At 38.1% G+C, this 16,723-nt stretch overlaps 1 protein-coding gene across 1 annotated transcript in view; it reads left to right on the top strand.

The window, feature by feature from the left end:
- SHANK2 (SH3 and multiple ankyrin repeat domains 2) overlaps nt 1-16,723 on the top strand; it is a 621,534-nt gene that overhangs the window by 7,254 nt on the left and 597,557 nt on the right. Inside the window, exon 2 of the mRNA XM_067557524.1 lies at nt 13,810-13,953. The gene's annotated coding sequence lies outside the window, so the exon portion shown is untranslated. The remainder of the gene's footprint in view (nt 1-13,809; nt 13,954-16,723) is intronic.

The following is a 16,723-nucleotide window of genomic DNA, read 5'->3' as shown; positions in this document are numbered from 1 at the left end:
TGCAGAGTCAAATATATATGTATACTTTAAAGGCAATAATGATTTGTTAGACCAGCGTATAAATTGTGATATACAAGATTTGTGGGTTGTAAAGTACTCAAAAGCTGTATCCCACCTTAGGGTGGATAGAGAAATAAGAAATCACCTTGTCTATTTTGTCTAATCTTCTTTGGGAATCAAGACTATGAACATAATTCAGAACTTTTACATAATTTATATTCTATGTAATGCATCTATCTATGACACTTACAATATCATGTAGGCACTTGTCATGTCATATTAGATCCTATCCTGTGAAGGCCTATGATTTTTGACTTGCTGGTATTCAGATTATTGATAAAATGGACTGATGGTTTCCTTGGAGCCACAAAAGGCATGTGGACACATTGTAATATTCATATCTTGCCTCTGACTGTCATCTCAATGTGATTTCTAATATTTAAGCACAAAACTTGGAATCTAAAAATGTGGAACTGATTTCTTTTTTTTAAGTTGCTAGTTGATCTGAGGCATTGAGCTGGCAGAGGCTGGAGGATCCTTTCATAAAGGTGGTGGAGTTGGCTGTTAGCAGCTTTGACTGCTGCTTGCCTGGTTGCAGCCAGCCATCTCAGGTGGTGGAGTGGAACTGTAAGTCTTTCATAAGAGCAGCTCTGGCCTTCATACAGGCAGATAATGGCCAAAGCTGGAGTGAGGTGGGTCATGAGCCAGTGGAGGAGGGAACAATGCCCCAGCAGACAGCAACAACTGCCTCCCCTCTCCACCTCACCCATAGGCTGCAGCCCGCCACAGAAGGAGTGGACCTGCTTAAATCACCTAAGGACTGGTGTCGGGCGCTTTAACTCTTACGTGCACAGCTGGAACCTTTGTGCTACTGCAGCCTGCGAGTGTGGAGAAATACAAACAGCGGATCATCTTGTGGAGGAATGCCCCATCCACTGCCTTGAAGGAGGATGGGTCTCCCTCAACATCCTGACCAACAGCGCACTGGAATGGCTGAGGTCTGCCATATACAATTGCTGAATGAATGCTCGAATGGAACTCTACGCCACATGCAAGAAGAAGAATTACTCTCTTTAGTCACTTCAAATACTTTAAATCCATTGTCAACATTTTGGGCTAAGGGTCTGTACTCTTTTGATTAGTCCTTGTATGCATAATTTTCATGGCTTAGGTAGTGATCCCCAAAATGTCAGATTTGAAATGGAAATGCTGAAAGACCCTTATGCACATCAGTACTTCAGGGCATTGCAACAAAATATGGTTTTGGAACTAAAGTTCTTCTGAATACGCACAAGGGGTATTTACTCTAGCTGGATTCATTTTGAAACCCAGGGAAACACTGTATTTAAATGATGGGGTTTTTTTTTTTTTTAAGTTCAACACTGAGGCTGTTTCAAACTTTTTTTTAATTGAAAACTACTAAAAACGACACATGGAGAGCTGCACAGTTTTAAATCCCCAGAGTACAATAGTTTGTCTTTATCCTGATTACAAAAATAACCACTATTCATCTGTTACACTGTAACCTAAATATTTATTCAGTGTTCAGAGAGAGAAATTTGATTATTTTAAATAAAATAACGAAAGTAGAAAAGATCTAGTCTAGCCCCTGCCCATAGAGAATCCTCCAGGGCTTTGTCTAGGCTAGTTTTAAATGACAGAGGGCTAGTCTACAATAGAAATACTACCACAGTACAGCTGCACCAATGCAGTTGTGTAGCTCGATCACATCCGGTGAAGATGCTTTATGCTGATGGGAGAGAGCTGTCCTGTCAGCATAATAAAACCCACTCTGGGAGAAGTGGTAGCTATGTTGGCGGACATAGCGCTGTCCAGATCTGCATTTAGGTTGGTGTAATTTATATTGCGTGGGGGTGGCTTATTCACACCCCTGAGTGACAAGTTTTTTATACCAACATAAGTGGTAGTATGTACACTCCCCCCCCCGAGCCACTCTAAACATTCTGTCTTCTCCTTTGTGTTTGCACCTTTCAGATACTAGGGTGAAAATCCTGAGCTTCAGGTCAATGGAGCTGTGAAAATGTACACAATCTGAAATAAGGGTTGACATTAAATTTACTGGGCAATTATTGTCAAATTCATTCTTTAAGTGTGATATTAACCAACCTAATTAATTAGAGGGTTGGCAAAATGATATTTTACCTGTATACCACCTGCAATTCTAGGGTTGCCAGAGGCTAGTTTGGACCCTGGTCTAAGGTAGAGTAGCCATAAAGGCTGACCTTGCACTTAATTTTAAAGTTGCCCAAGGGACTATCCCACAGTGCGGAATAGCTGGATCACAATGCACTCTGCCCTTCACTTCATGCCCACTCTTGCCTTAGGCCTTTTTTAATGGGTGCTCTGAGCAGAGGCTATGTAGAATCTGTTACGTTGGCTCTATGGCACTTGAACTCCCCGTCCCCTGGGGGGAGGAATTCCCACAGAGCAGCTCTAATTTCTGGCTTTTATGCTGTAGGATTGGCATTAAAGGGGTGGGGGATACAACCCAGGATGAGGGCCAGCATGTTCCTCAGGAGGGAATCAAGGAGAGAATGGAAGAGATTGTATTGTGAAGGTGGGTAAGAAGAGCTCAGTTGAGAGGGAAAGGAGAAGTAGAGGAAAAAGAAGTCAGATATTAGAGAAGGGGAGTGGTAAAGATAAAGGAGAGAAAAAGGACAGAAAAATCTCTCAGAAGAAATGTTGCTTCATGTCAGTTGCAGCCAGAAACACATCTTACAGGACAGCAGATTCATGTATCTGCAAGGGTCTTGACTATTGGGGGATGCCTGAATCACCTGAAATAAGATAGGACAGCTAAAAGGAAAAATAATCAAACAAAAAAGGACCAAAGTGAAGGGGAAGGAAAGCATGACTTCAAAAGCTATGTTCTTAAAACTCCTGCAGGAAGGAGGTCTATCCAATGAAAACTCAATCCCCGTGTTCCCCATCACTCAGTGGGAGATGTAAAGATTCTGTTATGCCTCTTTGATTTGCTCTTCCCAATTCCACTTTGAATTGTGCTACCATTTGAAACTCTCTGCTTAGTTTCTTTGCTAACATCATGGAAGCGTTCAAAGTCAACTTACATAGTGCTGAAGCTGGAGGTATGGGGTGCTGAGTTAGGCGTAATAGATAGGAGACATTCCTTTCTTTTAAAGACTTTTTGTTAAGTCAGAAATACAAACCGGTCTTTTAAAGTTTTCCTTTGAATTTGTCGTGTTGTGTCAAGTATGGAAGTGACACTGCATCACATCCTGGTTCCATATGAACTTGCAGGTACAGTGTAATCTATGATTAAAGACTCCTGTCAGTTTATAAGAATTTAGGTTAATATTTTGTCTGGTATTGATGGAGAAATGCCTTATGTAATGACAGGTGTGTGCTCCGCTCTTCTTAACCTTATCTTAACATGGGGGCTAATTTCAGCAATTGTGATGCACAGTAAATTTGTTAGTTTTTGATGCTAGACTTCTTCATGGAAACTTCTTAAAGCAGCTTTCTGAGCACTCATGCAGCAAAACAATTTGAGTAGATGCTGTTTGAGGGCACGTCAAGGACATCCATATCCCAACACTTCATTACATTTTGTGTCCCTAGGTTTTTTTATTTGTTTGTTTTTTTGGACTGTTTGTTGACCATTGTAATACTTGAAAATGTGTTCGTTCAGTCAAACAGTCAGCTGACTTCATCTCCAGTGTGACTCCATCTAAGTTAATGGGCTGTAGTCTCATCTGCATCCAGGTTCTACTCAAATACAGTGAAAGGGAGGAGGCAATCAGGCAGCCTGTTGCTGTTCCTGAGTCCCATGTTGTCCCAACACATGTTGGAGCTGCTGTATTGAAACTCCGACTTACTTCTCTGACATGAAGGCCCTAGCATACCTTACACCAGTGGAAGACTGGATATGACTCAGCATCCCTGACTCTCTCCGGCTGGCCACCCACCTGCTCCCAAGCCACCCCAGTTTACACCCTCTCCCCCTCAACACTGGGAATAAGGATAGCGTTGGTGCTGGTGATAGCTCCCTTGTGTAGGGGAAATTCTCTACTAGCCACTTCTGGCCAGTTAATTTCCAGCATGAAGTTTATGTGGCAGACTGAAGAATTTGGCCCAGTGAATTTAACTCTGTGTATAAATATTTGTAACCTATACTATTGTGCGTAGACTTCTAATAATAAATAAATGTGTGTGTGTGTGACTAGTCACATGTGTAGTAAACACATATCCCATAATGTCCCTTTAATACATCTGCAAGATTGTTTTGTTACAACAAGAGCATGGTTGTAGTGCAGAGAAAACATAACAGCTTTGTTATTAGACATTCCCTTATTATGCTTGAAGAGGTGGGAGTACTTCTGAATATGAACATTCCTGTAGTAGCCTGAATAATTTCTGCCTTCTCCAATACCTGTCAGAAACACCAAGATTGACTGACTGGTATTTTGTGAAGTGTTTAGTATTAACCTGCAAAACATAGGCAAAGGTCCTCACTCCATTACCATTACCAACATGCCCATGTAGTGTAGTTGTATGTATGTTAGTATCTTGTTGATGACTTGTTTTGTTGCTGAGAATATCCAACTCTTTACACAATAGGATTATTGATAATTCTAAATTTTACCCAGATGGTATCTTTAATGAAGAACATCTAGGCTATTTGTATCCTGGATGTACTCTGCAAAAATTGGGAATGTGTTAATCAAGGTTCCTAGATCTTTAAGGAAGATATATACATATTTTTGTTGACCATTATTATGTAAGATTTTAGGAGGTATGACTAATGGTCTTAATTAATATTTTTAATTTTCTTTTATATAGAACTATTACTAAGAAGCTCTACATCTTAAGTTACTTTCAAGGATTCAGAATTGTGACAAATACTGGTTATGGAACATCAAAGGATGTTAATACAGATATTTTAATTCAGCTCAACAATTCTTCATCTCTCACCATATACAGTTATTCTGTTTAGATTTTTTTAAATTTTTTTTTTTTGAATGAATGCTTTAGTGGGAAGCTGTTAGAAAAGGAGAACCTAAAAAAGTTCTAATCTTTTTTTTTTTAATGGAACAACAATAATTAAGATTAAAGCTAGTTTCCTATTAATCAGATTTTCTTATGAAAAAGAATCTAATATCCTGAAATTTCACTTGTCACATGTCCATCTCAGGGTAGATTCTAGAATTCTGTGAAATCTGGGGGGAAAAAATCAAGTGGATATTTACAGTTAAAGGCCCAAAGATTGGGCTGAGGATCTTCTTAGTGTTTAACAATTACCATTACTGGCTTTTTGAAGCATTTACTCACATTATTTGATTCCCTTTATCTCCAAAATGGCTTGATCACGAATTTCCCCATGTTTTTTGCTGTTTGGCCTTGCTGAAGAGAGGCTAATTTTTTGGTGTGGTAGTTTTGTTTTTATTTAGCTTTTTGTTTTGTTGGGGCGGAGCTTGGAGAGGAATTACAAAGACTATATATAATACAAAGAGCTTGTAACTAGATGTGTATATTTCACCCAAGGTAGGTAAGGAAGTGGTTAACTCGGGGCTAATTATAACAGGGCTGTAAAGAGGAGGAGATAGGAGACTAGAGATGAACCTTGAGAGGAAGAGGCTGCTTTCTGTGTTCCTGTTCTACACAGTCCAGCAAAGAGGCAGGATCAGAGAGTAAGAAGGAACTCCAGAGCTGGCTACCTGCTTTACCCAAAGGTACTATGCTGTTTTAAGAAGTCTTTAAATTAAAGTCTTCTGTTTTCACCCAGCTGAAGTCAATTATTGATGGCTTGAAATTTTGCTCCTTTTCTCCCTCAAGCTTAATTCCTCTACCCCCTGCTCCCACAACACCTCCCAGCCAGCAATTTAAGAATAAGAAGATTTATACTCTTGGCTTTTTTGATCAGTGCTTTAAAATTGCATTTAGTTAATGAAGAAATCAGTTAATGCTCTATAGATATAGTTTATGTATGCACTTCATTACATTAACACACCTTCACACCTTTTGAATCAGTTTCCTGAAGGAAAAATAGTATTTTGAACTGGAGGTCTGAAATTTTAAATCTTAACGGAGGAACTTAGATGTACACTTTACTCTGGGCAAGAAAACATTATTAATAATGTAACATGCTGATTAGAAAAAATAGAGTAGGGCTTTAAATTTGATTGTTTTGTGTCCCAATTTACCAAAGCCATCTTTGGGGAAATCTGATCTAGAATGTTAGAATGAATTCATCTGAAAACAACTTGGGAGCCCATTATTGCTCACAGTACACTATGCTCTTTTAATTTTTAAAAGTGATTTGGTGTTGCATGTGGGCCTTAATTACTTTTGGCCTTATTTATTTTTCCTTATTTATTAAGGTATTGGCCTTAATTACTTTTCAAGATGAATTATGATTTAATAAAAATCAATAAATATTGACCTAAATGTTGGCTTGAGCTTACCTGAGGTTATCTCTTCCTCTGAGAGAAGCCAATATTGTGTATCTTTAAGCTTTAATTAGTATTTTATGATGATGAGTCAGCTACAATACTCAACAGTATATGACCAATACAAAAGAACATGTTAGTCTTTTAACAAGTAGAAATGTACATGCCTCTTGCACTGAGGTGAATATAGCTAAAACTACGCTATTTGGCTTGGGTATCAGCATTATTTACAAATGCACTAGCTTAGTTGTCACCAATTTATTTAAATTTAATAGTATTTTATAAAGTCTCTTATGAAGATTGACTGCTGAACTTTTCAAAAGTTGTCAGATTGGCATTGCATTACAGTGTAACGCTTTGAATGTAAGCTGTCTGTCGTAACATTTTCTATCGCATTCTTTATACATACAAACATTTAGTTTGCTCTTTTGACCACGATTGAGCATTGAGCTGAGGTTTTGATTGAGATGTCCACTGTGATGTCCAGATTTTTTCCTCTCGAGTAGTTGCCTAATTTAGAATTTGGCAATATGTATAAGCAGTTCAAATTATTCCCTTCAAGGTGCATTACCTTGCAATTGTCAACTCTTAATTTCATGTACCACTGTGCTGCTCATTTCCCTACTGTGGCTCTAACAGGTCTCTGTGAAGTCCCTCAGTCTTCTCTAATCTTGAATAACCTAAATTTTGTCACCTGCAGATTTTGCTATGGCCCCCCCCCCCCCCCCCCGCCCTTTTTCCAGATTAGTAAAAAATCTGTCAAACAACGTTGGTCCTAGTATAGAACTATGGGTGGAGCCCACCATCAACCTTTTGCCGTGTTAAAAATTGAACACTTATTATTGCTTTCAATCTCTTAGCCAATAACTGATCCATGGCAGTACCATAGTCATGTCATAGTCTTACCCTATGACCATTTTCTTAATAGCTTATTTGAAGATTTTTATCAGGAGCTTTTTGAGAGTCCAACTAAATTATATTTCTTCAGTCAGTTCTTCTTTGGTCACTATATTGTGGACAAACTCATTGAATTCCAGTAGAATAGAGAGGCATGATTTGCCTTCAGAAAAACTCTGGTGGCTTGTCCCTGCATAGGTGTTTTATATTTGTTTTTTTTAATCATTGTTTTAACCACTTTTCATGGTACTAAAATAAGGCTGACTGATCTGTACTTTCTAAGACCACTTCTAATGCCTTTTTAAAATATAAGGTACAAAAGTTGTTACTGTTCAGTATCCTGATTAGCTGATTTTAATGAGACTGCATATTTTTGTTAACAGCTCAGCCACTCCAGTCTCAAATTACTTCAGAATTCTTGGTATATGACTTTTTGCTGATTAACTTACTGATTGGTTTCAGCGTCAATTCTTTTGATACCGGTCTCTGGCATAACTTCCCTTTATTACCCGAAAAGAGTAACAGCTCTTGTTGGCTTTCCCTTAGCTGCTATTTTAAATAATCCTGCCATATGTTGTTAATTATTAATGCCAAAACATTTTTGATTGTTTCATTTTTGGGTAAGGTCAAGCCTATCCCTTCTGCGTAAACCCTTTCTTCTCCTCTCCCTCCCCCCCCCCCCAAAAAAAAAAAAAAAAAGTCCCTTAAGCCCCTTATCTTTATACCATCTTCTTTTTCCATGCATTGCAACTCTGAAATTTCTCTATGCCCCTGCTTTCCCTAATGTAGCTGGACCTATTTATGAAACCAAAAACTTTTCAGAGGAAGTTACTAAAGTGCTGCTAGAGATGATCCTTTTCCCCATGTATTCTAAATTTAATTTCCAGAACAAGTTCTAATAGTCCCTATGTTTTTGGTAACCAGTATGTACCTTGGTCACAGGCTTCTTCCCAGCACTCATTAGAACCTTGTCTGGATGTCTTTGTGGTATCTGCCAACTTCCCCGTCAGTAGGCAAGTTGTTATCCTGTCGATGTCTCTAAAAGTTCTGGGAACACCATCTGCAAACCTTGCCTAAATGAAGCATTTTCCTTCCAGTGGAAAAACATTTTAGTAGAAAAATATGCTTAGTGAGTGAATCAGAAAGCATGTTGCCATCAACTAAATGTTTACTCTTATAGTAAAGATTATCACCAAACAAATATTTAAAAAATGTTATCGTGGGAAGATTTAGCTTCTGATAAATTCTGCTTTCTATTCTGGACTTTGCTTTTCTATAATCACGTTTTCAGCTTTTGAAAATGGCATCATTCTTGGTATCACTACGTTAGCTTTGATTTCCACATGACTATGTCATGGGAATGTGGAAGCCTACACCCTGCAGAGAAAAATTGTACTTTTCAGGGTCTCTTTGGTTTCTGCTGGATCAGCGCATTGTGATTATATGCTTGAATCCAAATAACAATATACAGTACTATTCTTATGTCAGGGGGCTATTTTTTTCTTTTGTCATGCATAAGACTTAAAAAAAAGAAATTCCTGAGATAAAACTTTGTGTATATTTTGGGGTGGAGGAGGGGAAATAATTTATTATTATTATTCTAAACAAGCTGACATGTTAAGTTATCTGGTACTGTCCATTTATTTGGCATTGCTTCCTCTCCTGCCTATGTAATGGACTAAAGCATTAAGTGTAATGAAATGTATTTATTTCCAGATACAGGGCCAGACGTTCCCACCGGAACTCCATGAGTTCAAATTCTTGCAGTTTGTCTTTGGTTTTCTGTTTCAGGGTTCCAACACTTGCTACCAGATTATGGCAACAGGAGAATCTTGTCCTCTAGTTACAGTATATGTAACTCTCCTTTCCTAATTCTCTGTAGAAAAGTGAGTGATTGCTCTATATGGTCTATTTAACCTTTTATATTTTTATGCAAAGACAAGCATAATACTGCATATAATAGAAATTTGATGCCCACCAATTTAGTATCTAAGCATACTACCTCAAGCATTACCAGAGAATGTTTTTTTCTTTAAAATTTTTTTTTCAACCCCACCTGATCTGGTTCACTGTACATCGGAGCAATTCCAAGGAGTTGTAGGTTGAATTAATCCATCCATGAAATTATTATCCAGCACATAAGCCTCAGTTCAGTTATATCTCCTCTTACACACTGATATTTTTAAAGGCTTTTGATTTATTAAGAAAAATTAGCAAACAACTTATCTGTTTTGTCTGTGTCTGAATTAGATTGTAAACTGAGCTAGTTTGGTCAGGAACAATATCTTATTTTTTGTAAAGTGCCAAGCACTCAATAAATAAATAACTTGGGTTAAAAAACATTGGAGACATATAATATTGATGATGATTCTCATTCTCAGGAACTCTTTCAGAACACCATGTGCAAACTAACACAACACAATGGAAATTAATTATACAGAATGCAAGAGAGGTAGCAGCATTTAATGGCATTCATCTCGGTGAAGTGAAAGGCATGCTGCTCGGTTGTGGCATGTCACTTTAAAAGGCAACATTATAAAGGCCTTTTGCTCCTTTAAGAAACTAAACATGAATGCTACTGCATCAAAGTGTCAATGTTTTGTATCCTCTTGCTGAGCCATATAAATATGATGATCGTAATAGTGATTACTAGAATTTGGATATTTTAATTTGGCATGAATAATTCTAAGACATTGCAGTTCCACCCATATTTTTTTCTTAATACCAGTTGCTGGAGCTTGGTGAATAATGCATAAAATTCTGTGAATATCGGTTCTGATTTTTAAGTGAACTTGTTTAACAAAGGGTGTGAAAATGACAATTTTCTGTAGACACTTGAGTGATCCAGTTACATAGCACTTATGCTTGTAGAAAATGAATTTTGAGGCCCATTTCATTCTTCATTTTAGAAGAGCCTGTGCACTTATACACTTGGAGAACAAAAACAATTACCTGTGACTTATGGTCTACCACAATTAGCAAAACTAGCTTCAAATTCAGAAAATTCACAATCAGTCCTAATAATAATAATAAAATATTCATTCACTATGAAGAACAAGTTCAAGGACACTGATCTGCTCATGGATATTTCACAAACACAAAAAAGGGCTAAATTCATCAAAGTGTTTGGTAGAGCTAAGAAAATAATTGGCATCACATGTATGATGCTAAGGAAGTCAGTCTTCTGTGGAGAACTGACTAGGCACCTGTCCTAATTTGAATAGCTAGATAAGATACATGACAGTGAAAGTGTTGATGTAAAACCTTGCGGATGGGTAAAAGGCTAATTGTGAGCCTGGCACTGAGAGAGGCTGAACAGCACAACACCTGCTGACATTTAGTGGGACTTTCGGATGTCCGTCACCTCTCAGGACCAGGCTGCTTATTTGCCTGGGGTGAGGTTCCAGAAACCCTGTCCATAGCCATACATAGTATGTTTAACCACTAATTGATTAAAAAAAACAAAACCCTCTTGTTCTTGTAGCAATCCTGCAAGGTATTGAGTGCCCCCTTATCCCGGTAACTTCAGTGGGAGTTCAGGGTACATGTGCAGCAGACACTCAGAATTTGGCAGGATTTAGCCACTAGTAGGCAGAGATCTTCCAAAACATTAATCTTCAATGCATTTCCCTGAACTTTATAAGAATATTCTCATTATTTGCATTGCAATAGCACTTGGAGGCCCTGAACAGGATGGTGCCCCTCATTGTGCTGGATACTGTACAAGCCCAGAGGCAAACACTGTTCCTGTCCTAAAGAGCTCACCCCCCTAATTTGAAACAAGAGATAACGAAATACATGCAACAAGCCATAGACGGAATTGGGGAATGCAGCAGCAATTTGATGATATAAACTGTGTGCATAACTTGATGATTTCAAAGCATTTGTAAATTTTGTTTTGAATGAATGAATATGGCATAGTTGAATGTCACCACATGTAGAGAGAAGCAGCCAGAGCCACTGCTGAAGCAAATTATATTTAGGTAGTTGATGTAACTATTAAAATAGTTAGCTGCAGTAAATGATATCTTGTATATCCCCACTTCATGGATTTGCTGTGTATTGGAGATTTCCAACCACTGGGACCAAAACAACATGAAAAGGCCATAAGTGAGTTCAACAACATTGCAATCGACAGAGTAGCAGCTGCTTACATAAGGGTGAGTTTGCCCAAAACATCTTTTTATTTGACACTTCTGACTTAAAAGGCATCCTAAAACCTTGCCAGGGCATAGTTTATAGTGTTGAGAATATATAAAGGATATGTATTTTTCCTATATTGTAGAGCAATAATGTTTTTGTTAATTTTCATTACTGATAATGGATACTGAACTAATCCTGTTAATTTTGAGTTTCTCCTTTACTCTACCCATATACATATAACGGGAACCAGATTTGTTTGTCTCTTATACTGAAGCACTTTGCTAAGGTAACATGTGACATCCAACACCTGATACTGTTGCCAAGATACACAGCATCAGAGAATTGGTAGTTTGCAGTATTAGAAATATGATTTCCAACTCTAATTTCTAAATATGGATTGCTTGGTTTAATAGACTGAATGATTTATGGGTATAATCCTTGGGTTTATCCTCTCATAAAGCCCAGGGTATGGCAAATTCCCAGCAGCTATATTGATTGATCATACTGTATATAGTTTCACTGTAGTCGTATAAATACTTTAGGTGGACTTGGTCAATTAACATTCTGATTGCATAATAGCATGTCTGTATTTGTTGGGTAGAGCTGTTTAATCTTAGGAAAGAATGGAAAGGTGCAGGTATTGTCAGTTCCTGGGGACATTCTGAAAAGCACACATCTGTTCAAGGTTATTTTTTTTTCCCCTCCCCAAATACTTATCTTCCCCCTGAAATGCCGTAATCACTTCTAATCTTGGATCAGAATTGGGTGTTCTTAACTGTTGATCATGCTCTTCAGGACTCCAGGTGACTTTTTTAATTTGATCTCAGTTCTTTGTAACACCAGTTGCTCAATTGTACAGTTACTATAATGAGAACTGCACGTAGCAGGACAAAAGACAGTACTTTCAATCTCTTGATAAATGGCAGACAGAACGAGTGAAAATAAAGCGGTGTGATAAAAATTGATTAAATTATGTGAAATAACAGTCTCTCTTCTCTCAGTGCAACAGTGGCAATCTTTTTAAAATTAGAAATGGATCCACCATGTCCCACAGCTCCAGTTATGGCAACCATCCCAAAATCAGGCATCAGTAATGTAGATCATTATTACATAATACAGTTGAGCTTATGTAGCAAAGCTGCAGCTCAAAGAAGCATGGAAAACAAATGATACTGTTTTAATGAGACCGCTCCCAAAAAGATACTACAACCAAAATTTCATTTTGCAGATAAGATTTCATGTAATTTGTTATGGCAACTGAAAAACATAACTTGGGTCTTTGTTGTAGTCTTACCCAGAGCTTACACAGCCACTTTCTCTATTACCAAGAGAAACTTTTTAACCCTTCTGCAGTTTCTTAGGTCTCATTTGCTGGACTGCGTTCCACAGTTGAATACGACTGTAAACGTCAGTGGTAGTAATGATTACAATTATAATGTCCCATTGTAAATTATGTCCTTACCTACCCTTAAGCAGATGCACTCACTGTCACAGTAGAGAGATCTTGGTGAGGGAAGTGAGGCTGAGTAAGGGCTTGCTATATGGGGCATCTGTGCCACTAGAAGTACCTCTCTTTCCTGAGAGGTGGTAGCTATGTTGATGGTAGAAGCCCTCCCATTGATATAGCGCCATCTATACTGGGGGTTAGGTCAGTAGAACTACATTGTATTTTGTTTACATCCCTACTGACATAATTTTGTAGTTAAGACCAAGGCTAAGTTTCAGAAGATAAGTTAAAAGAAAATAATTAAAGTTCACCAAAAGTATAGGCAAAATCTAAAAACTCCCCCTTTCTTTAGTTTTGTTATGAGAAATATTGATCTGAATTAATTTTCCTTTAAAAAGAAAAGGGGGTGGGGAGGATGAGAGCTATGAAAGATGGGGTAGTGGTGCTGGAACAATTTTTATAGTGGAGGTGTTGAGCCATTGAACCAAACTGTAAACCCTGTATGTAATGAAAACCACTTCAAGCCAGAGGGTGTGGCAGCACACCCCTAGTTCCTGAACCTATGAAATGGGGTGTGTCCAAAGAAATAAAATAAAAAGGGGCAAATAATAAAAAGGGAGAAAGGATGAACCTGTTAAAGTCCCTGATTTAGCAAGGTACTTAAGCATGTGCTTAACTTTAAGTATGGGAATAGCCTCATTGGAGCCAATGGGATTATTTGCATAATAAAAGATAAACATACTTAAATACCTTGCTGAAAATGCTGTCTAAATGTGATTCAGTTCTGCCTATGTAAAAATAGCAGCTTAATCAACAGCTCTCCCATGTGTGTTTGAGTTGGATATACTTAGTTAAGTGACAACAAGGTCTGACTGCTTTTTTTGTTCCTGCTAGCCCTGCAGAGCCAATACAACTGAATGAAAGAAAGATTCTCTGTCTTGTGAGCATCATCACCAGAATAACTGCATTTCAGTCAGTTACACCTGCGCAATCCCACTAACAGCAATGGAACTGCATAGGTGTCAGTGAGGGTACCAAGTAAGTAGTTCTTACTCACATTGACTGAATCATTTGGTGTAACAGCTGTGGGCTTGTCTCCCCCCTCTTATTTAAGGCCTGATTCTTCAGCTGAGATGAAGACCCATCACTTGTTTAAACTTCCTTCACTTTCCCTTTGCCCTTGATAGGAATTTTGTCTGCCTAGGGACATTAGAATTGGATACTTAAGACTTAAGCACGTGCTTAAGTGTTTTGTTGAGCTAATTAAGTATAAATGGTCCCACTGATTCCAAGGGGTTACTCATGTATTTAAAGATAAGCACATGCTTAAGTGTTTGTTGATTTGGGGCCTTTGTGATTAGAGTTTGAGTGCTTTTGATCATTACTGAGAAATACTAGAGAAATTAAAGTAAAAGCACACACCCACATCCACCTACCCACCAATTGCCATGGATAACTTTTAGTTTCTTGTTCAATTCAGCTTTTCATTGGTTCACTTAATTGTTGACTCCTTGGAGATGGACAACTTATGAATCCTGTTTGAAAATATGCCTGCTAAATAAAAGATGAGAATGTGTGTTTCTCTATTTTTGCTACTTTGTAATTTATACATCTTTTTGCATTTGGTCAGTTTCACTGTTTTCACCTTCCTCTCTGAAATTCCCATCAGATAATATTCCAGACCTTTTTCTTCACACTTTCTGTCATAGTTTCTTGTCTGGGAAAACGTGGATGAAAGGGGTCTTTATTTAGTTCCCAAATGTGTGCATTTCACTGTGTCATAGGGTGTGTGATCGCATATCATCACTTACTGCAATATGATACACATGTTGGGGATTTAAAGAACAGACTATTTTTTCTGTGCAAACACCATCATTGCATTACCTCTTTGCTCTTACAGTTGCTTTATTGCAGTCATAATTTTTCAAATCTCTCAATAAATACCATTTTGCAGAGAAGATGTGTTGAAAGACCACTTTTTCCTGTCTGGACTATGTTGATTTTCCTGTTTATAGAGAGACGTATGTCCACATCACAAATCCAATCATCCCATTTGGTCTTAATAGAGAGGAAAAAGAATGAGTGGAGACTGAACTATGCTCTTGCTCAGTTTTGCGGTATGAGATATATCTGAGACATAATGTGGGAGGATGTAGTGCTTTGCCCATGTTGTAATTGTATATTGAAGATAGAGGTCTTCACTGTCAATCCAGCGCCCTTTGCCAACTCTGCATTCGTGTGTGTGTGTATCAAAGTAGCATACTGAGCTAATTGAATTATTTGTCACAAACTATTTACCCCAAGTAATTTCTTCCTGGTTGTGAACCTGTCCTGACTTCTACATAAGTATTGTTCCTAATTATTCATCTGGTAGTGTTTTGCACTAACTTCTTCCTATGGAGTTTTCATGAAGTGCTTGCTTAATCTCCATGCTAGTTGGGCAGTATGTGATTGGTTTATTTAAACTTTTGAAAAAGGAGGAAAAGCACTTGTTTGAATTTTCACTTGAATAATCATTCAAGCTTAAATTCTTGAGAGATTCAAGATTCATAAATGTTTTCACTAATAGAATGGTAGTTGTTCATAAGTGTTCAAACAACTTATGCCCACAAATGACAGTCGATTGTACAGGAAATTAAAACTATATATTTTAAAATATATTTAATTATGTGCCTATTAAATAGCCACTTGCAAAACACTTACCAATGATTATCATAAATACATATTCACCTTCTGCTAAGGCTCATTAGAAGAGGTGACTTATTCAAGGCATGGCAGATCCACTGAATTAGCAGCATATGATAGTATTTATCTAGTAGGAGTTCTTTTGTTGGGGTTGATTTGGCATAGTGACACATGGGGGTTTTTTTTTGTTTGAATTTTTTTAAAAAAAAACTTCACTTGGAACAGTCTCCCACGAGTAGTTGTGGGGGATATATAACCTAATTAGTTAAGTTATAAATGTCGCAAGTTCTCACTGGGATTATATGACATGATTGCCTGCAATGGTGGGGGGGCTGAACTCAGTGGCCCAAGTGGTCCCTTCCTGTTCTGTATCCTAAATCTCATACTTCAGGGCTTCAGATAATACCTCACATGGATCTGGAAGGAAAAAAAATAATTAAAGGGGAAAATTTAATTCCTGCCTCTGAATGAGAGTTGACCATGGCTGGGGCTGAGACACTGGGTCTGGTGGTTGGTGATGTGAGGTGGTACAGAGAATTCTCTCTCAAATGCTTCCTGGTAGGTCTTGCTCACATGCTCAGGATCTAACTAATCATCATTTCTGGGGCTGAGAAGGACTTTTCCCCTAGCTCAGATTGGCAGGGACCTTGCAACATGGGAGTCTGAGTTACTAGTCAGGATGATCAGGGCATATTTCACCAAATCAATTCCCTGGTATTGCTGAGGCCTCAAGCATCGGAGCACTTTCATCACTTCTCATCTGTCTGTGGCGCACAGTAATTTAATCTCCAGAGATCTGTAATACTTTCATCTAATTCAAATCATTGGTCTTGATGCAGGGTTATCTGGGAAGTATTTAGTGGCCTGTAATGTGCAGAAGGTCAGACTAGATTTTTTTTCTGGTGGTCCCTTCTCATCTTAAACTCTGACTCTATATGACATTGGCTGATAAAACTAATTGAAACGTTATGTAGTATTAGGACTTAACAGATTCTAAACATTTTGTTATGGTCTGTGTAAGACGGGCTCCTGCCCGGTCCAGTCCTGGCGGCCCTAGGCTCGGCGGAAGGCCACTGCGCCTTCCTACTCAGCAGGGGAATGTTAGTTTACAGTCTTTCGCCCT

Source organism: Emydura macquarii, unplaced genomic scaffold (genome assembly GCF_026122565.2).
Source record: "Emydura macquarii macquarii isolate MOO-44397 ecotype Brisbane River unplaced genomic scaffold, CSIRO-AGI_Emac_v2 contig_1876, whole genome shotgun sequence".
In the NCBI taxonomy this organism is placed as follows: Eukaryota; Metazoa; Chordata; order Testudines; family Chelidae; genus Emydura; species Emydura macquarii.
This window is presented reverse-complemented; position numbering and strand designations above follow the sequence as displayed.